Consider the following 23,488-nt stretch of genomic DNA (forward strand, 5'->3'; position numbering starts at 1 on the left):
AACTGAAATTGCCGCCTAGTGGAACTCATTTTCAGTCGATCAAAAAGATAGAAGAGAATTCGCTGAAGAAGCTGAAGGTTATCCCAAAAAGTGCTTATGAAAAGTATTTTGAGGACTAGAAAAATCATTCGCATAACTATTTCATCTTGTGGGGATTACTTTAAAGGCGACGAAATAAATGTTGATAACACTTAAATATTTTGCTTTTTATTAGAATTTAAGGGTACTTTTTTGTCACAATGTTTATCTCCATGAAATTCATACTAAATAATTGATTAGGTAACGAAAATTTTTCGAACGTATTTTTTCAGATCGGAATACTATAGCATATAGCTCATAGATTACATCGGTCAACACGATTTTTGGGTCTGATATCTACATGTTAAACTTTAGTTTCTCCTATGACAAAAATAAGGAAAATTTTTTTTCCGGTTAAAGTTTGCTTTCGTAGAAATTAGAGCAATTTTTCGATGATTTTTATATTTTTTCTACAATTTCACTATAGATTACAATTAGAAAACTTTTTTGTAGATACAAGAGTCGTTCTTATTCAAGATGTGTGATAAACAATAATATATAAATGTAAAATAACAAGAAATTACTGTCTAGAAGTGAATATTTTTTGTACTTCTTTTATGCTCATATGAGCTCTCTCGTATTAAACCCCAAATATACTTATCGATGTTGATCAGCCCAAAGCAAACTCTTCTTCTTAATTGGCGTAGAAACCGCTTAAGCGATTATAGCCGAGTTAACAACAGCGCGCCAGTCGTTTCTTCTTCTCGCTACGTGGCGCCAATTGGATATTCCAAGCGAAGCCAGGTCCTTCTCCACTTGGTCCTTCCAGCAGGTGGAGGTCTTCCTCTTCCTCTGCTTCCCCGGCGGGTACTGCGTCGAATATTTTCAGAGCTGGAGTGTTTTCGTCCATCCGGACAACATGACCTAGCCAGCGTAGCCGCTGTCTTTTAATTCGCTGAACTATGTCGATGTCGTCGTATATCTCGTACAGCTCATCGTTCCATCGAATGCGGTATTCGCCGTGGCTAACGCGCAAAGGACCATAAATCTTTCGCAGAACTTTTCTCTCGAAAACTCGCAACGTCGACTCATCCGTTGTTGACATCGTCCAAGACTCTGCACCATACAGCAGGACGGGAATTATGAGTGACTTATAGAGTTTGGTTTTGTTTGTCGAGAGAGGACTTTGCTTCTCAATTGCCTACTCAGTCCGAAGTAGCACCTGTTGGCAAGAGTTATCCTGCGTTGGATTTCTAGGCTGACATTGTTGGTGGTGTTTACGCTGGTTCCAAGATAGACGAAATTATCTACGACTTCAAAGTTATGACTGTCAACAGTGACGTGAGTGCCAAGTCGCGAATGCGACGACTGTTTGTTTGATGACAGGAGATATTTCGTCTTGCCCTCGTTCACTGCCAGACCCATTTTCTGTGCTTCCTTGTCCAGCCTGGAGAAAGCAGAACTAACGGCGCGGGTGTTGAGGCCGATGATATCAATATCATCGGCATACGCCAACAACTGTACACTCTTATAGAAGATGGTACCTTCTCTATTTAGTTCTGCGGCTCGAACTATTTTCTCCAAAAGCAGGTTGAAAAAGTCGCACGATAGGGAATCGCCTTGTCTGAAACCTCGTTTGGTATCGAACGGCTCGGAGAGGTCCTTCCCGATCCTGACGGAGCTTTTGGTGTTACTCAACGTCAGTTTACACAGCCGTATTAGTTTTGCGGGGATACCAAATTCAGACATCGCGGCATAAAGGCAGCTCCTTTTCGTGCTGTCGAAAGCAGCTTTGAAATCGACGAAGAGGTGGTGTGTGTCGATTCTCCTTTCACGGGTCTTTTCAAGATTTGGCGCATGGTGAATATCTGGTCGGTTGTTGATTTGCCAGGTCTGAAGCCACACTGATAAGGTCCAATCAGTTTGTTGACGGTGGGCTTTAATCTTTCACACAATACGCTCGATAGAACCTTATATGCGATGTTGAGGAGGCTAATCCCACGGTAGTTGGCGCAGATTGTGGGGTCTCCTTTTTTATGGATTGGGCATAGCACACTTAAATTCCAATCGTTGGGCATGCTTTCGTCCGACCATATTTTACAAAGCTGATGCATGCACCTTATCAGTTCTTCGCCGCCGTGTTTGAATAGCTCGGCCGGCAATCCGTCGGCCCCTGCCGCTTTGTTGTTCTTCAGGCGGGCAATTGCTATTCGAACTTCTTCATGGTCGGGTAATGGAACGTCTGCTCCATCGTCATCGATTGGGGAATCGGGTTCTCCTTCTCCTGGTGTTGTGCGTTCACTGCCATTCAGCAGGCTGGAGAAGTGTTCCCTCCATAATTTAAGTATGCTCTGGGCATCAGTGACTAGATCACCTTTGGGGTTCTACAGGAATACGCTCCGGTCTTGAAACCTTCCGTAAGCCGCCGCATTTTTTCGTAGAATTTTCGAGCATTACCCCTGTCGGCCAGCTTATCAAGCTCTTCGTACTCACGCATTTCAGCCTCTTTCTTCTTCTGTCTACAAATGCGTCTCGCTTCCCTCTTCAACTCTCGGTATCTATCCCATCCCGCACGTGTAGTGGTCGATCGTAACGTTGCGAGGTAGGCAGCCTGTTTTCCTCCGCTGCGTTACGGCACTCCTCGTCGTACCAGCTGTTTTTTTGAACTTTCCGAAAACCAATGGTTTCGGATGCAGCTATACCTAAGGAGTTTGAAATGCCGTCCCCCAGTTCCCTTATACCAGTTGTTGACGAGTGCTCTCAGAGAGCAGGAGTGCAAGCCGAGTAGAAAATCGTTCGGCTGTCTGTTGTGATTGCAGCTTCTCGACGTCGAACCTTCCTTGTGTTTGGTGGCGCGCGTTTTTGCTGCACAGAGGCGGGTGCGAATCTTAGCTGCAACAAGATAGTGGTCCGAGTCGATGTTAGGACCTCGGAGCGCACGCACATCTAAAACACTGGAGACGTGTCTTCCGTCTATCACAACATGATCGATCTGGTTGGTAGTTTTCGATCCGGAGACAGCCAGGTAGCTTGATGAATCTTCTTATGCTGGAATCTAGTACTACAGATAACCATATTTCGGGCCCCGGCGAAGTCAATCAGCCTCAACCCATTTGGGGATGTTTCGTCGTGGAGGCTGAATTTACCGACCGTAGTGCCAAATATACCTTCTTTGCCCACCCTGGCGTTAAAGTCGCCAAGCACGATTTTGACATCGTGGCGGGGCAGCTCTCATAAGCGCGCTCCAAGCGCTCATAGAAGGCATCTTTGGTCACATCGTCCTTCTCTTCCGTCGGGGCGTGGGCGCAAATCAGCGATATGTTGAAGAACCTCGCTTTGATGCGGATTGTGGCTAGACGTTCATTCACCGCAGTGAATGATAGTACTCGGCGACGGAGTCTCTCTCCCACCACGAATCCTACACCAAACTTGCGCTCCTTTATATGGCCACTGTAGTAAATGTCACAAGGACCTACTCGTCTCTGTCCTTGTCCCGTCCATCGCATTTCTTGGACGGCGGTGATGTCAGCCTTTGTCTTTACGAGGACATCAACCAGCTGGGCAGCGGCACCTTCCCAATTAAGGGACCGGACATTCCAGGTGCATGCCCTCAATTCGTAGTCCTTATTTCGTTTGCCATGGTCGTCATCAAAGGGGGTCTCTCATCCGAGGCTGGTTGTAGCTCTTCACTGGGGTGTTTTTTACGTGGCGGGTCCCAAACCCAGCGCACAACCCTTGTAGGGAATGTTTCGCCTTCTCACTTTAGCTCGCCTTCAAACGGATGTTCTTAGGCTACCAGAGGATACTTGGTCAAAGACCGGAAGTAGTGAGCTGCTTGAGCCATGTGTAAAAGAATCGTTTCTGGTCACTCCCAAGTGAATGGCGATCAGAGAACTTTCCTCACTTGCGTGAACTTCTACACATGACTCCATCCAGCAGGAGAACAGAAACCTCAAAAAAATATTTTTTTTTTACCGGTATTATTTTTTTTCTTATTTGCATACAATTTCTAGATCTAGCTCGAAGTACTGACGAATTCGCCAATCAATGTTGCGAAACGAAGGAGTAAGGGAACTAGCTCACTCATCCCCATTAATGAGGTAGTCGGTAGATTGAAGAGGTAGTTAGTAATGATAAGTTTTTGTGATAATTTAATTTGTTTTTTTTTCCAAACTAGTTCTAGTTTCTTGCAGGGCACGAAACGCATTTATTTAAGAATATATGTATGCAGCGTTGAGAACTCGCTTTTCCCTGCATTGAGTATCTCCTTAAGTATTGATTAAATGCGCTGCATAAAAAGGTGATAACGATTATGCTTGTTTAGACATTTTTCGCTGCGTTCCCGTTTGACAAGACAATAGAATTAGATTGGAAAAATGCTGTAGCCGATAAGCAGGCTGCACAGTGGGATATCTGTAATAATAATCTAGACATTTAATAAAGCGTAGACAAAAGGGAGGTTATGTACATGAGCACGTAAATACATATATCTAAGTAGGAATACACACGTATATATGTATGTATGGCCTGTATGTATGGCATAAATGACTGTGTAATTATGTAGCGTAATCGTGGAGAATGGATATTGATGCCCCTTATTATATTATACTAGTAATTTTTACTACACATCTAAATGACTGTAAACATATACTACATATATACATACATAGTCATGCACATATTAATGTATGTATATATAAATGTGTAATGCACATAATAATAATACAAGTCATATTATTTCCGGAAAATCCAATACATTTCCCACACTGGTTTTCGACTTGTTTGCCCTCTGATTGGTTACTTTCTAAAATGGCGCCGGCATGTTTATATTTATGACAGTTTTAATATTCATTTCTCGATATCGATACACATAAATGTATAACTAAAAAATTATACTTTATTAACTTGATGATTGCATCAGTTTACTACACTAAATCACGCTCCGACAATAAAAATTGTTTATTCATGATAAACAATCACGCCCCGAAATGTGGCTCTTAAATAAGCAATTTGTATGGAATTATTAAAACGAAGGTAGCTTTCTAAATCAGTGACTTCATCCACTGTTGTTGTTGTAAATTTGAATACAACATTTTGTCTACAAAACTCCCCTCCAAAAAATTAAACACAATTATTGAAGAGTTCAATGAGAATTTTTCCACAAAACTCACTTCGAAGATGCATGCCCTTACAAACGGCCATCGTGTCATCGAATTTATTTAATATAGCCTTACAAAAACTTGTCCAGCGATTTTAAATCGCACGATTTTGGAGGCCACGCTACAAGCGAACGACGCGAGATAATGCGTTCACTAAAAGTTGCCTGCAATAAATTGCTTGTTTCGTTGGCTGTGGGCATGTAGCGTTGTCTTGTGGGAACCAAAGATTATTCACTTTAACTGCCTCCAATTTAGGCACGAAAAAGTCCTTAATCACGGCTTTATAGCGTTCCTCAACGACTGTCTCATTATTGCCGGCTTCATTTTTGAAGAAATTTGGTCCAATCACTTTACCCAGCCTCAGCCTAGAAACAGTAACTTTTTGAGGATGTAACGACGTTTCGATAGTGGCTTGTGGATTATCATCACTCAAAATGCGACAGTTTTGTATATTAACAAATATATTAACAAATTTTTGAACCATATATGAGGATGATCTTAAACTGATGAAAATATTAAAAAAGTGAAGGGTATGGTGCTGGAAAATCGTCAGGCAAGTGGCAGATGGCAAGAGAGCTCTATATTTCTCACGAGTCCGTTCGAATGATTTCGGTGGATATTTTGGTTATGTAACGCATTCTTGCTCGACACATTCCGATAAAGCTGAATTTTTAGTATCGTAAACAGGTCTATTTGGACATGCTTGATCGTGCGAATTCTGATCCCAAATTCATGGAGAGCATTATAACTGCCGAGGAGACATGGGTTTATGAGTTTGACATGCAAGTAAGTGAGCAATTATCGGAATGGATGGGGAAAAACAAGCCGAAACAAATGAAACCACAAAAAAGCCGCTTAATATTCAAGGTGATGCTCATTGTTTTTTCGATATTCGTTGTTTGGTGCATCATGAATTTACTTCGGATAAACAGACGGTCAATAAGGAGTTCTATTTGGCTCTAACAAGGCGTTCGTGAGAGAACATCCGTCGAAAGCGGCAGGAATTGTGGGAAAATTTCATGGATTTTGTGGTATCGAAAATCGATTAATTCCTCTGTGTTGCTATCGTTGTATCCCTTTAACCAATGTCGGATATAAACCTTTTCATAGACCATCTTCGTACGATAGTTATTCAAGTGGTCATGCAGTTCCACAAATATGGACTTTGTAAAAATATTATATTCTTGTTTTTGGTTTTTTTTAGAATTTATAAATTGACAAGTAATTTTCTCAAGAAAGAGAGTCTTCATAACTATTTATGTCAAATTGCTGTTTAGCGATTATTCACCATGAATTAGCCATATTGAACTTAAACCAAATAACTCCAAATCTAAAATTCTAACTTTCTGGTTAAAAAATGGCTCAAAACCCAGCATATGAAACAAAAATCTTTAAGTAGATCGCACACCCTCCTCCACCTCGAGTTCAAACTAACTTGAACGTGTTTAAACTAACATTTACTGGTAACTCATATTGAGGCATGCAACATTCGCTGAAACGTAACACCACTCAATAAAACACATTTCAACAACTTAATTACTCATTTGACACCCCCACAAATTAATTCGGGTATTTATAGTAGTCAGACAGTTAATATGTGCTGTCGTAAAAAAAAGTAAAAGCCAACATTATACTTACACACTAAATTAAAGGTGCACAGAATAAGCACTCGGGACCATAGCATGGGCCACCGGTGATCAACGAAGCGTTACACCATTACAAGGTTACAGTCAAGAAAATTAACATAACTGTCAATTGGTGGGGGAATTTATCGCATTTAAGTGTTGAGGAGTAACAACTATTTGCGAGTTAGCCGCAAACTAACGAAATTAAGAGTGCAAGTTTGGTGTTTGAAGTGTAGTGGCGACCCCACTTGCGCCCAAATGAAGGGAGTGAGCAGTGGGTGATGTTTTATTGACAATTTCCGCAACAATGTCAGAGTGTAATAGACTGTGCGCAGTAGTAAAATAAAGAAGTAAAAAATTATAATAAAAGTGCAATATCATAAATCACCTTTACTAATTATCTTGTTTTGGAATCTGTCGGAATTTTCATACGGTCTGCCCGATGTCAAAAAGTCGATAATCCAAACTAAAAATGAAGAACAATGAATTCTAGTTGATATCGCCGATGTTGTCATGTCGTTCAAATGGATGAAAACACTCCAGTTCTGAGAGTATTCGACGCAGTACCCGCCGGGGGAAGCAGAGGAAGGCATCTACTCCATTAGAAAGACCAGTTGGAGAAAGCCGATGTTGTAATGCAGTCCGAATGGATGGGAAGACTCCAGCTCTGAGAGTATCAGACGTAGCACCCGTCGGAGGAAGTAGAGGAAGACCTCCACTCCATTGGAAAGACTAGTTGGAGAAGGACCTGGCTACGCTTGGAATCTCTAATTGAAGCCAAACAGTGAAAAGGAAGAACGTTTGGCGCGCTGTTGTAAACTCGGCTATAACAACGCCAACAAAGAAGAAGAAAAAGATGTTCCCTTCACCCCAACTTAGCAACTTAGGGATAAGGAACTATTCATCTGAGTTTTTAGATAGTGTGGGGATAATGTAGGCGTATCCTTTTTTTGGTACAAAAAACGGCTTATCAGTTTTGAAAATGGACATTCTATGAATCCTCTAAATTGGATTTATGCAAAACAAAAAAATTGATTTTTTGCAATCTTCACATGGGGCGATCCCCTTAAATATTCAAGATTTCAAGATTGAGCACTAAAAACTGAATCAAGAGTAAAATCGGTCAACACTACCATATTCAGTTCATCTTGCCGCAATCGTAAGAATTCTTACTGGACATTGATGAACGAATTCTTGCAACAGGACTAAAAATCTTGTCGGTGGAAAATTGTCATAGTTGTATTGAAGAAAGTGAGGAAGGAAGGAGAAACATCCAAGGTCTTACCATTTTATTGTTCAACTTTTGCAAAATGGAGATTGAAACATCTCGGCAGTTGTACTTTCAATGAATCAGAAGACATAGCCAAAATTAAGGTTAGGTTTATAAAAAAATTTGTGAACGTTTTGTCGATTTATGAGGATCGTATGATTAATATATAGGAGTGAGATCCCTGTTATATCTACTCTCAGTACTCAGATTTTGCTATTGCACAAAGACAATGCACCGTGTCACAAGTCAGTGAAAATGATGACAAAAATCTATGAATTGAGCTTCGAATTGCTTCCGCATTCACCGTATTCTCCTGATCTGGTCCCCAGCGACTATTTCCTGTACTCAGATCTCTAAAGAACACTCGTTTGGGGAAAATGTTCGTTGAATGAAGAGGTGATCGGTGAAAATTAGGCCTATTTTGATGCAAGGGCACATCGTATTATAAAAATGGTATCGAAAAGCTAGAGTGTCGCTATAATCAGTGTATCACGCTTGAAGTGAACTATGTTGAATAAAAAATAACGAATTTGCCAAACAAAAAAATGTGTTTTACCGTGTTAGGCTGGGGACTTTTCAATTTACCTGTTAAAATTAAAAAAAAACTGTAGAAGAAAAAGGGAACCCTTATAAATGGTGATCCATTTCGAGGTTCCTACTTTTTTAAAGAAAAAAACACAGATACTTCAAATTTAATGGGAAATGTTTATTATCATTCGAAAGAACATTCTTTCGCATTTATTTTTTGAAGATTATCTCTTTCAAATGTTGGCCGCCGCTACTTCGCAGATGGTCCATCCGTTGAGTCCAGTTTTCGATGACTCGTACAAAGATTTTGACTGGTAGCTGGCGAATTTTGGTTGTCAATCGACCGTCCCAAAATGTGAAATTATCTGCTCACCGAAGTGTTCTTTCATTAATTGATGCGCAATGTGGGAAGTGGCAAAGTCTTGTTAAAACCAAATATCGCCAAGTTCAAGAGTTCCGATTTTAGGCATCAAACAGTCGGTTATCATGGCACGATAACGGTCACCTTTGATGGTTACATTCTCACCGGCAACATTTTTGAAAAAATATGAAGCCATGATTCCACTTGCCCACAAACCACAAAACCCTTTTTTTCTGGATGAAATGGAAGCTTTTGAATATCTTCAGGCTGCTTTTCGTCTCAAATGCGACAATTTTACTTGTTTACATACCCATTGAGCTAGGAGTAGGCCTCATTGCTTAACAAAATTTAGCTTAAAAACGTTGGATCTTCTTGGAACTTTTCAAGAGCTCATAAAGCGCTGCGATGTCACTTGGGATCGTCGAGAGGCTTCTGTTCTTGCACACTGTATTTTGTACTCTTTCAATTTAAGATATCGACGTAAAATGCGCCAAGTCTTTCTATGGTCTTTATGTACACTCTCAGTTAGGACTGCTATATTTTCTTCACTGTATGCTGGACGTGGTCTATTCGGTCGAATACTATACAATAATGAATGACTTATTACTTTGTTGAAAGAGGTTATATCCGTACCTTTCTTTTTGTAAAAGTTTTGGTTTTGAAAACTTAAATATTTGTTATAATACCTAATTTAAATTCTTCAATCATTTTTTCGTGTTCTAACTTTAATTGGCTTATGTTCAAAGAAGTGTATCTTTTGACTAATAATTTTTCGAATTGTCTTTTCTGTCGAATCCAGGATTTAAGAAAAATAGGAATCATACAATAAAACTTTAACGTTTATTGTCTGATTAATTTCAACAGCTATTTGGTTTTTAGTCCATCTGGCATTAGATTTATACCGGAACTTTCAGTACCGAAAAGTTTTAAAATTTTTTTGAATATACCCAGTGATGATTTCTACCCTATTTCAGAAAAGTGACAATTCCCATAATTCCCTACCTTTAATCTAGTCTGCTTTCCACTAGTTCGTTGTGCTGTAACTGCTTTTTATCCGCACTTCTTGCTTTGTTACTCGGTGGCTTATTGTGTAGTGGTCAGCCGAGCGCATTTGATTTGTATCTGTTCCGACAGTTGAGTCGAAATTTTTATCTGTGAGCAAGTGCAGCTGATACCGCACCACCACCATCACCAACACCAACACCACCAACGTAAGCACCGAAGTCTTAGCGCACACAAAAGCGAGGTACTTAGCGTTCTAGAGCTAATCAGTATGGATGGACGTGGCCAAAGAAAAAGGACATTTAAGCTCATTGAGACAAATTAACATTTGACACGATTCATGTAGGACAAATGCAAGCAGAAATAAGTAAAAAAAGGACTCTACTTAGGCCAACACATACACATATACTAATATATATTATATGAGAAAGTGTCACTTGTGTGTGTACAAAGTGGGTTTGGAAGATACTTACTTAGTAGTACTATGTTGTATGTATTTCTGAATACAACTATGTGCAGGTATAGTATGTATGTGTATGTATATATGTATACATGTATGTACATATGTATATATATATATATATATGTATAATAAATACTTTGTAACTACCGTGGGGTGTTGCTAAGCATGGCTTGCTTTATGGTATGTACAAATGAAGTCCTCCGCTGAGCACCCAACCAACCAGTCTGCCTTTCAACCATTAGTCGTCTTCGCTACAGAATTTCTTAGCACGTTGTTGTTATTTTTTGTATCTTAATGAACAGCAAATCACAAACGTTATTCAAAGGACACGCTCATTAAAAACATTATGCTTTTTGATTTGTCACCTTTTGCTTTGTGCCGTTATATTGCTTGTCTCCATGCCTACATATACATATTAATATGCTTTTTATTTCCAACTTAAGTTGAACAAAGTGGAAATTATTGAAAGGCGTGTCTTGCTTCAGCCGGTGGCTACCGGTTCCGCTGTGTTCGCTCATTTAAGCTTGTCTTCCTTCCCAAAGCATTCCTGCTTTTAACATCTCTTTTTTAATTGTATATATGTATGTGTGCGTGTGTGCACTGAAAAAATGTATCATCGCAATATGCTGCAAATCCTTTAGCCGATCCTTGTTGGCATTGTCGCCACAAGCTGTTGGCATTCAGCGTCATTCATGTCAACATAACGCGGATCAATTAGTGCGGTTCAGCAGCTATGAATGCCAGCAGCACTAAACGCAGTGCAAAGCGTTAATATACATAAGTATGAATATGTGTTTATGTGTGTGCGTACTCTATATGAGTATTGGTAGTGGTAGTTACTGGGCATGTCCTTTCCGCCTTCCATATGCTTAGCGCTGTGCCATACAGATGCTGCCCATCTCACCATTTGGCTTTATATTTAATTTTTTTTTATATTGTTGTTGTAGTTGTAGTGCTCGGCTTGTACGCTGCGTTGCCACAATACAGCCTTATGATCCATCTTATTCACTTATTCACACCTGAGAACAATTGGCGCACAGCAGGACGAGCAAGGATTCGCGTATATATGTACATTTCTTCCATTTAAATATGCATATATAGTACATACAAACAGACAAGTAAGGAAGTGCTAACTTTGGCAGAATCGAAAATAAGATGTTACTTTAAAAATGTAAGCACTTAAAGTGTTACATAGGTTTCCCGGGTAAAAAAGCAGACTTTCAACAATTTTTTTCTCATTAAAAAAATGAAAATTTTATTATAACTTTTTATTGTTACAAACATACACTATTAACAAAGAAATTTTGAAATTTTTGGAAAAAAAATATTTTGAACTCGGCCATTGCGACGCCATTTCCGGTGACCCCGATGAGCCCGAGTTGATAGGATAACTTCTTACACGATCATCTAAAGTGAAAAAATACGTGTTTTAGTTAAACCCTTTACTTAGAACTTGAACTTAGGAAACAAAAACTGAAAATTGGATTTTTGGCAAATATTTTTACAAAAAAGTGAAAGTTTCGAGAGATTTTTTTTTCAAATAGTTGTAATCGAGAAAAAATCCTTCGTCCAAGACTTTAAGAAATGTACTCTCGAGAAATCCTGCCAGTCGACTTCAAAAACACAGTCCGAGAAAAACGCGTTTGAAGACGGCGCGCTTAGCCTAGCTAGCTTCGAATGCACAAGCTTTCATTGCTGTATCTCCGAAACTATTACTCGGATCAACTTGAATTTCGAACAATATTTTTGCCGTTTTGAAGATCTTTTCATAATATCACTATCATATAAGCTCCTAGCCCTATTGGCAGTAAACTTTGACTATCCATTTTCGCAAGCTTCTCTTGAGACGAATTCTTTATCACCAAATTCATACATAAACCTTACAGTCAATAAAATTTTCGACATCGTTTGTGCCAGCTCACTGTGACTCAACCACGATCATTTTCGCATGACGTTGTCGTAAGTTACCCACTTTTCATCACCAGGCCTTAGAAATCGAACGATTTTGTTGCTATTCAGTAGCAGACGGAAATTCGGTCCATAAGTTTAAGCTAACTGGTGTGATACTCATAAGTTGGGTTAGAAGGCTGATCCAGAGGCACTTGGACAGTGAAACGATAGAAAAATAAAATGTCTATGTTCGATCTTGAGCAGGCGTTTAATTTCTATTAAGTTAATCCACCAGTTCGATGGGGTGTCTGAATGTGTGATGCGTTTAAGCCTTGGTCTCGCGCACGCGGTACAATCCAGAAGAAAATGCTGAAATCTTTCCACATGGTCTTCTTCCGATAGGGCAATAACTCGTTAGAACCTCTACAACTAGAGAGAGGCTAGGCTCACTAGATTCTTTGCGACCCATCTTGAGCCAAAAGGATCTTGCACATGAACGGACGGTAGCTTAGCGCTGGCCAAGTTCCCTCAAAGCCTAGCTATCTAGTAGTAGAATACACGAGGAGACTGGAACTCCTACCCGATCCTATTCTACTGATAGCGGAACTAAGGTAGCTTTTCTTCGTAATTCACCAGCGTTGCCTGCGATTCCGCTGAGTTCTGACATCCACACTGTCTTGTCACAAAGTGACTCGATGTCATTCATAACCAAGTTAGGCATTCCTTAACCAGACGTGAATGTAGGGTTAGTGAGATCATAGTCAGGAAGTTTGATACTGGAGTTGAGAGAGATTACCTGACAATATACCCTTTCACTAACTTCCCCACTAAGCTTTGAATTATCCATAAAGAAGATAACTGCCCTTCTCCTCCAACTCTCCCGCCTCTCGCCGGTATATGGATAGAGAAAAAGCCGCCAGAGTTCGGTGAGGCGACTCCATGATCCAAAAGATCCCGGTATAAAGTTAAAGCATGTGCGTCACCCCTTCAGCTGTTTTTGTATCAAGCCTTATTTAAATTATTCCAAACGGTTCATTGTGCTACAGAGTTTACATAACAGTTGGATTCAATGATTTCCATTATTTAACGATATTTTGACAATAGTTCTTCCATAGTCGTGCACCTTTAACATAAAAATTAATGGAACGGAATTAACGAAAGTGAAATTAGGCGTAGTTGACTTTTAGAGTATCGGGACGGTAAATACTTTTCACATTTTGAACCGCATGGCGTTGAAAAAGACCAATGACTCAAATAACCCCACAACAAGTAGTCCAATGGTGTTAAATCACAACTTCTTGGAGGCCATACAATGTCACAATTTCTTGAAATATTCGAATCTCCAAACTTTTCTCGCAATAATGCGGTTGTTGCCCTCTTTGTATCACATAGACCCGTCTTGTTGGAACCAGGTGCTGTCAAGATCAACTTCTTTCAATTGCGGCCATAAAAAGTTGGTTATTATCTACTATCTATACCGCTCTCCATTGACAGTAACGGTGTCACCAGCTTTATTTCGAAAGAAGTGCTGACCGATGATTCTACCTGACCAAAAACCACACCCAACTGTCAAATTAGGTAAATGTTATGGTTATTCATGAATAATTTGTGGATTTTCTTCCAAAAACCACAGTTTTTTTTTATTTACCGTACCACTCACAAGAAAGTGAGCCTCATCGGAGGAGATGACTTTCTTAAAAAAATTGTTATCGTTTTCAAATTATTTCAAGGCAAAATCAGCAGGTTCATGACGTTTAAGTTGGTTCAATGGCCTCAGCCCTTGAGTGAGCCCAATTTTATACAAATGCAAATCGACCTGAGGGATGCAAACATTTTCTGTCAAAATTGTGATTTATAAACTGAAAATAATCGGATATCGATATTAATAATGCGGTCGTATTGGTTCTTATAGCAAAAAAGGTTTTTAATTTTCCACAAGTTTTTGAAGATATCTCAATATTTTCTCGACTCTGCGTTTAGAACGCTTTACATATCCTTGTTTTTGCTGTATATTGTTACAAAAACACTTTTGCCATACAAAACTTTTACACACCGTACAATGTGTTGCGTGGGTATAAAAATAAATCAGAGTATATGTATGTACATATATAAATACAGACACACATATAAACGACATCACTTTGGTCCAAGTGCAGTCATCGCTTTGCGCTGGAAACTCAGAATGGCCGGCTTATATGTATGCCCGGCTTTGAGTGCTTTGAATGCTCCGAATATTTTGAATGCGCGCAACACTTTGCATAGATTGCGATTTCATTCGTGTTTTGTGTAACTCGCTTTTTGAAATTATATGAAATTATTTGCATTTTTCAACATTTGCGCAAATTCTATTCACCGTGCGATCTGGAGCTCAATTTATGGTCGGCTCTCCACTTTACTTTTTGATGTTCACAAATGTCGTTTGTGTTCGAATTGAAAAGGTTTTCGAAAACTCACTCTTGCATATTCGACACTTGCGGTTGAAAGGATTTCAACACTACCGTAAGTAGTACAGGAAATACATACTCGTTAACGGTATTCGAAAAAGAAATGCAACTTAATTAAAAGTCGTGTTCGTACGGCAACTCTTAACAGCCCACTTCGAGGAAACACTTTGAAGTGTTCACCTAAATAACTTTTTATAAAAATAAGTGTAAGGAACAGTGCTTTGCAGACAAGATCTGATTGTCCCTATACAGAACTCCTAAGTTTATTTTTTACGGAAAACGATATTATAAGCGTCCATTTAACATTCCAAGTGATATCGTGAGGGCGAGATACTATCAATTGACTGTCTCGTAGACAATGACCATACTCTGAGTATATGCTGACCTGAAAAGGATTATCATAAAATTTAGTACGTACTTGCTCCGAATTCTGGAGCGTGTCGTACGGTGCAGTACATATACTGTTAAAATCTCAGCCTAACAATTTGGTTTTGACCACATACGAAAGCAAGTGTGTCTCCGGATTTTATCGGTAATAAGATTCCTGTTTTAAGCAGAGAAATTTAGCACTAAAATAGACATACGATTGTTTGCAATAAATGGTGACTCTTTTACTTCGATCTGAACCGCCAAAATTGGTTTATACAAACGGTGCATTCGTCGGAGTCAAGCGCAGTTGAACCAGAAAAGACGACCACGTTAGCCAAACGTGACGATATCGTGCTGAAAGACCACCGGCGGTGCGTTAATCATTAAATCTTGAAATCTTGGACATGAGAAGCTGGTAGCGCTATTAACTACTCACAACAGTACTTGACGCTTTTTAAATTCAATTCGACTTTAAGCAATGGACTCTAGAGGATACCTAAGAACTTGGAACTTTAAAGCCTACCAGAATTTCACTTCGGGTAGTGTTGATATTGGACAGAACAAGAAGCTTCTACTTTTCTGCAAACGCGAACTTAGTCATCACAGGGAACATACCACTAAGATCCCACATTCGATAAATTTTTAAAGTAGATTCGACGGAGTGCAGAGGTACGCTGGAAATTTGCCTTTGAGAATATTCAATCTTCAGTCGGTTGAGATGGGATATCTTCCGCGGCTCCCAATATTCTCACATAAAAGATATTGGGCAGCTGGAGTGGAAAAAAATGTAGCATTTAACCAAATCTACTGAGTTTTTAGATAAGAGTTACTTGGTTACCAGTCAGGTGCGCGATGGATATAATATGGCCTAAGTGCGGCCGCTTTCAGGCAACAAACTGGTGTAATTTGAAGGGGCTTCGTGGTTCCAGTGGTACACAATAGATATCAAAGAACAGTTGAGCATGTTCCGAAGAAGATGAAGACTTTCCAATCGGCCATAAAAGTTATGAAATACGTTTTCTTGAATTCACAAAATAGTCTACATAGATTTCTTTGAGAAAAGCCAAACGATGTCAGGACGCAGTTTAAGAAAATAAACGGCAATGTTTGGCTATTCTGCCATGAAAACGAACATGTTCAAAACTACACCTTCATCACGTCCAAATTGAACGAATTAGATCACGTACGCTCGTCCATCCGCCGTATTCTTCAAATTTAGAACTCGTGTGATCTCTTTATATTTCCAAACTTGGTCACAATTCTTCTTATTCTTCTTCACTGGCGAAGACTTTTTCTCCAGCAGCACATTGAAGAAGTCGCACGATAGGGAGTCGCCTTGTCTGAAACCTCGTTTGGTATCGAACTGTTCGGAAAGGTCCTTCCCAATCCTGACGGAGATATTGGTATTGCTTTACACAGCTATACTAATTTTGCGGAGATACCAAATTACGACATAGCGGCATAAAGGCAGCTCCTTTTCGTGCTGTCAACAGCAGTTTTGAAATAAACGAACAGGTGATATGTGTCGATCCTATTTTCACGAGTCTTTTCCAAGACTTGGCGCATGTTTAATATTTGGTCAGTTGCTGATTTTCCAGGCCTAAAGCCACGCCGATAAGATCCAATCAGTATGTTGACGGTGGGCTTTAGTCTTCCACATCGTACGATCGACGGAACTTTAATGCGATATTGAGGAGGCTAATCCCACGGTGCGGGGTCTCCCCTTTTGTCGTCGTCGGGCATACTTTCGTCCGACCATATTCTACAAAGCAGCAGATGCATGTTCCTTATAAGTTTTTCGCTGCCGTATTTGCATAGCTCGGCCGGCAATCCATCGGCCCCCGCCCTTTTTTGTTCTTCAGACGGATAATTGCTATTCGGATTTCTTCATGGTGGGGCAATAGAACGTCCGCTCCATCGTCATCGATTGGGGTGGCTTGGTCAGTCGCCGGGAAGAAATTGGAGTCAACCGAAGAAGTTATAGCCGCCACTGAGGCCTACTCTTTGCTTTGTTTCCTGACGCATTAAAAAAGTTGGAGAATCGATAGACCATAGATCGATAGATACATTATCGAACTATAAGATGAAATTATTCGCCAAATTTAAGGGATTTCATTTCCTTTTGTCGACTATATTATCGGACCTTCTTCGAACATAAGTAAGTATATATGTATATCTGTATAACTGTAGATATTGTTCATATCATCTCTCACCTTCCTCTCATAATTTTTTCGGCAATTCATTGTATTTCATTGCATTAATCTCGGAATCATTGCCTAGCGATTTCTGCAATTGTGGAATGAATGAATTCGTGCATTAATCATAATCATAAGAGAAATATTAAAAATTCCATTGCCATTGTGATCATAAAAAAATGAAATTAAAAATTTATACTCGCACGAGTACCTAAGAAATCTATTCATTACGGCACTTATCGATAACACATGCACTTACACACACGCACACACACACTGTTGTAAAAAGTCCATGGATTATAACTGCTGCTGCACTATGCGTGCATACTTGTATGAACTCATCATCGACAGATTGAATGGAATCAGTGAGATGAAATAATTTCTGCCAAATAGCACTGCCAACCAACAAACAATAACAATAACAACAACAGCTCTGGCAATAGCAATAGCAACATATTGATGTGTGGCTGGTGTAGTTGGCATGGTTGGCTTAAGTGCTCGCCAGCTAGTTGGCTACAATGGCAAATCATTGCTAAAGCAGAAATAAAATCAAACAACAAAAACAACAACAGCAACAGCAGTAACCAACAATCGCACGGGAAATAAAATGAAGAAACAAAAATCCACTCGAACTGGAGGAGTACGAAAGCAAAATACACAAATTGAAAACAAACAAACAGTTGCGGATCGGTTGCGCACCCGTACGAGGTCTACCCTTCCCAGTGTAGCCAAATAACAGGGCACCGGATGTGGACACAGTTCAATTGGTTGCTCTTTAGGGTGAAATGCAAGCAAACAAATGGAGGAAAAATATGCGTTAGCGCTGGGTTGAGGTTAGAGAGTACTGAGGACAGCAAGTTGTTGCTGCTTGTTGGTGGGCAGAGCTTTCGTGGCGCGTTGCCGAGTGTCGTGGGTGCATGTGCACAAGTGTATGTGTGTGTTTGTGCGAAAGGTGCGTTGGTTTTGTTGCGAAAGTAGCGAGTGATGAGGCGAACGGTGGGTGGCGCATATTTACTGTGCTATTTACGCCTTTGGGGTTGTTCGTGTTGTTGCTATATTGACAACTGGGTGAAATCAATATGACGAAGCTTATGGTGTGTTCGGTTTTCTCTTCTATTTTTGTCTTCTTTTTGAAGAAGATAATAATGTGAGTGCTGTGTTGATGATTGTGTTGCTAATGAAGTTGAAATCGATAATTATCATACTGAATATTGAGAGCAGCAGGTCTTCGTCATTAGCGTTCATGGCATGAGTAGTTTTCACAAAATTCTCACCTGGCGATATTCTAGTATAAAGTCTAACATTGTCTATAAAGACCATCTGGATCATACCATATAGTCAATTTGGTATACTTGGCCAAGTTATTCACAACCTAATGGTGTAAGAACATTTAACAAAACATATTTACTGTTGGAATGTGGTCGTGAGAAGGAAGGGGAGGGCTGTGGTTGAATATTTTAGGGTTAAAAACGGTTAATATCGATTTCCGGCAAAACTGCAAGTCCTATAGAAAAAGGTTATACGGCAATAAGAGGTTCCAGAACCTTTGTATATTTTGTATTTTTTTGCATAACCTCAAATTTTATTTATTTAAGGGGGTATTCTACTCTAGAAGCATGAATTTCATGTAATTTTTAAAGTGTCGTAAAAAAGGCACTTAATATTTTTACTATCCATTTTTTATGTTGTTTTTATTGATATCTTAAGAATACAGAAAAAAAAATTTACAAAAAAATATTAAAAATTAAAATAATTAGAGGGGGGAGAGACAGGTGTAAAAAAAAATGGCGCATCCTGGTGACATTGATCCTGACTCTCCTGGTGGTCTGAAAAAAAAATCAAAAGAAATTCTTAATCAGTAAGGATGCTGTTATAGTCCCTATTTCAGGGAACACGAAAAAAATTTTTTTGAAAAATGGCGACTGCCTGAAAATAAAAATCATTTTTTACGCTTTTTTTTGAAATTCCTGAATTTTTTTAAAATATTAAAAACAAAAATTTTGACACGATGCTGGTAGGAACGATAAAGGATTATATAAAGAAGGTTCACACAAAATTTCAAGTAAATCGGTTGTATAGAACTTGAGATAATGCCGGTACCGTGTGGAAAAAAGTAGTATCGAGAAAAACGCGTTTAAAAGATTCGAAACGGCCGAAACGGGCTAGGTACTGCGTCACTAAAGTAACTGTAGCTCTTAAAATAATTTTAATTTTTAAAAATCCTTTGGAGGATATGTTCTTAATGGTCTAAACTTTAAATATATCAAAAAAAAAAAATAGAATTTTTCAAAATTACCCCCTTAAGGACTATACAATTTTTTTCGTCAGTTTTTGAGATATTCGACTGAAATTTAGTATGAATGTGCATTTTTATATTCTATTATTACGACAAATGAATTGGGTAGATCGGACTACTATCTCCCATACAACCGATTATTCAGCTTTCCTAAACGTCGCCTTAAGGGGTTACATGGGTTTATGGGTTTTTTTTATTATCGTATTAAATTCAACAATACCTATAGATTATTGTCATAAATTTTCAAGTTGATCCGAGTAATAGCTTAGGAGATACAGCCTTACGAACTTGTGCGCTCGAAGGTAGCTAGGCTAAGTGCATCGTCTTTAAACGCGTTTTTCACGAAAGTGTTTTTTTGAAGTCGGTTAGCAAAATTTCTCGAGAACTATTCAACCGATCTTCATGAATTTTTTCACAGGTCTTTGAAATATAATTCTTAAAGACTTGGATGACGGCTTTTTTTCTATTACAACTATTTGAAAAAACAATGCAACGAAATTTTAATTTTTTTTTTATAAATGTCTGCCAAAAATCCAATTTCCGGTTTTTTCCTTCGTCCAAATTCCAAGTTAAAGTTTTATCTAAAACACATATTTTTTGCACCTAAGATGATCCTGTAAGGAGTTATCCTGCCGTCGAGGGCACATATTTTTTCCGAGGGGTCATCGGAAATGGAGTCGCAGTGGCCGAGTTTAAAATGTGTTTTTTCAAAAATTTTAGAATTTCTTTGTTAATAGTGTATGTTTGTAACAATAAAAATTTCAAATAAAATACTTAATTTTTATATGAAAAAAATTGTTGAAAAAAGGCTATTTTTTACCCGAGGAAACCTATGTAACCCCTTAAAGATCGTTGGTTCGAAACCGATTTAGAGCTATAGTCTTTTTGGCAAAATGGAAGAATAATCCTTAGAATATTTCCCGCATATGCAATTTTATAGAAAAAAAATCGATCTACCCTAATATACATATATATATATGTATATACTAAAATTAGTTCTATGTCGTCAGTAATCTTTATTAATATTTTTTATAACATTAATATTAAGTTTCTTATAAAACATTAATACTTTAATTCGACCAATAAAATATTTCATATATTTTTCTTTACAGTAAGTAAATTAATTGTCGTAAAAATTCAACCCAGCCATTAAGTAACAACTGAAATCAGCTTTTGAAAGGTAAATAACATGGCCTTAATTAACTTAATTAGTATGTATTATATATATATATATACATATAAGTTCAAGTAAACAGAAATTCATTATTTTTAAAATGCCTTTGGTAATCTGTGTCTCGCGTTATAAAGAGTGATTCATTTCGGGGTTCCTTACTTTTTTTAAAGAAAAAACACAGAAACTTCAAGTTTAATGAAAATGTTTATCAACATTCGAAAGAACATGCTTCATTATATATTTTTTGAAGATTACCTCCTTCAAATTTTGGCCACGGTTAGGTCTCAGATGGTCATCCGTTGAGTCCAATTTTCGATGACTCGTTCGAGCATTTCGACTGGTAACTGGCGAATGACACGCGTGATGTTTTGCTCCAAGGCCTGAATCGAAGCTGGATTGTCCGCATAGAATTTAGATTTTACATATCCCCACAGGAAAAACTCTAAGGGTGTGATATCACACGATCTTGGTACTCAATCGACCGGCCCTATTATCTGCTCACCGCAGTGTTCCCTCAATAAATCCATTGATTGATGCAATGTGTGGAAAGAGGCTCCGTCCATTGAAATATCGCCGAGATCACAAGCTTCTGGCATCAAATAGTCAGTTATCATGGCGTGATTGTGAGCTATGATTACGTCGGCCCACAAACCAAACCAAACCGTTTATTTTTCTAGATGAAATGACAGCTCTTGAATCTCTTCAGGCTGCTCTTCGTCTTAAATGCGGTAATTTTGCTTGTTTACTTACATACTCGTTGAGCCAGAAATACCCCTCATCGCTGAACAAAATAGGTCTCGGAAAGATCGGAACTTTTAAAGAGCCCATAGAGCGAAGCGATATCGCTTGGGAAGGTCGAGCGGCTTCAGTTCTTGCACAAACAGTAGTTTTTACGCTTTCAATTTAAGATCTCGATCCAAAATGTGCCAAGTCCTTCCATACGTCAGTCCGAATTGCTGCGAACTACGCCGAAACGTTTCTCCACGGTCTTGTGAAAACTCAAGCCACACAGCTGAAAATATGAATACTGCTTATAGTCGTGATATTATAACGGCTCATCACCAATAATTTTGATTTCATCGATGCCATTCCCGTAATATTTAGGGAACGTTCTGAAAGGTCAATTATGGAAAGTATCGATGAAGATATGAAAGCATCAAGTACAACCGTACATGACATGTAAGCACGGTTTCGACTGCCCAGGAGTTAAACATTGCGCAAAAAAACCGTTTTGAATCATTTAAATAAAACTTAATATAAAAAGAAGCTAAATGTACCCCGCAAATTGTTGCTCAGTCGGATGGCTACTGGTGATGGAAAGTGGGACAGCATCAAACAAACAACGGTCATGATTTAGGCAATAGCAAAGCTTAAGAGTCATGCAGGTTTTGCTATGCATTTAGCGGAATCGACAGGAAATCATTTATAAGAGCTGCGGAGCCAGCCAAACTCTTAGATCGGACCTGCACAGTCAACTATTGTACCATCTGAATGAAGCAACTGCTCCGAAGTGGCAAGTTTTGAATAATAGGCGAGGAATTTTGATCGGTCAGGACAACGCCAGGCCACGCACATCGACAGAAGCGCCGGGAGCTTGGCTAGAGATTTCTATCTACCACCCTATAGTTAAACGAAGTGAATACTAACTGGTTGTAGGTGCATATACATGTATATAGGTACAGTTATTATTCATACCGAAAGATTTTGTCGGTCAAAATTCGCTTCAAGAAAAATTTGCGCAAATCGAGCTCTCCAAATATATAATATATGTCATCTGAATGAGATCATAAACTAAGTAAAACCTTTCATTTAATGCAAAAATAATAATCTCTTTTTATTTGACTCTATGCATTATAACTATAATATTTTAAAAAGAGGCGCAGAAGTAAATTCATATAATATATTGCTTCGTACCTCCAACCAAAGAGGCCATACCCTGTTATCCTCACAAAGTTCCACCAAAACGTAAAAGGTTTGAGCCGAAAGTAAAACCAGCGAAGCACACACTCAACTTGAAAAAACAACAAACCCAACAACAACTACATCTCTGTTAAAAGCCTTATTACAAAATAATGTACAAGAGTTCTGCAAAAACAATAACAAAATACGATAGCAACAACAAACAGTAAAATATGAGTATTAAGCAGAGTGGGCGTGTTCTCATCATCAATGACAATTTCTTTTATGCTTCTGATGTCGCCGTTGTTGATTTTCTTATATGGCTTGTTGTTGTTTTATAGTTGTTTTCAATTCATATTTAAAACACTCTGTTGATATTTTGCTGCTGCTGTTTCTATAGATGCAGGCACAATAATATCTGGGTATCCTTATGTCCTTTTCATATATGTATGCGTATGTATATTGCCATCATTTATATATATTTTTACACACGTATGTGTGTGCGCAATTTGTACGGGAGTCGTGAAAAGGCGCCGCAGCAGTCGACTGACAGTCGAAGCCAGCGGACAATGTTGTCGGGGTTGTTGTGGAGACGCGCGAGGGGATGTGCTCACTTTACGATTGGGTGTCGGCATAAATTATTCATATTTCGTTGGTGCAAGTGAGCAAGGCACATGCCAGCCAACCATTCCGACGGTCAGGCCTAGCGACAATCAGCCCAACCCCCACAGCTCAGACTCTGGCTGCAGCATTTCGAGTGCGAGTTTTCATCGATGTTCGGCGATGGCTTAGGGA

The 23,488-nt window shown here is 38.9% G+C and overlaps 1 long non-coding RNA gene across 1 annotated transcript in view; it reads left to right on the forward strand.

Moving 5' to 3' along the window:
- The window catches only part of LOC120769591, a 121,133-nt gene that overhangs the window by 89,580 nt on the left and 8,065 nt on the right, over positions 1–23,488 (forward strand). Inside the window, exon 2 of the long non-coding RNA XR_005704862.1 lies at positions 20,733–20,800. This is a non-coding gene — a long non-coding RNA (uncharacterized LOC120769591). The remainder of the gene's footprint in view (positions 1–20,732; positions 20,801–23,488) is intronic.

The sequence above is a fragment of the Bactrocera tryoni genome, chromosome 2 (genome assembly GCF_016617805.1).
Source record: "Bactrocera tryoni isolate S06 chromosome 2, CSIRO_BtryS06_freeze2, whole genome shotgun sequence".
Taxonomy (NCBI): domain Eukaryota; kingdom Metazoa; phylum Arthropoda; class Insecta; order Diptera; family Tephritidae; genus Bactrocera; species Bactrocera tryoni.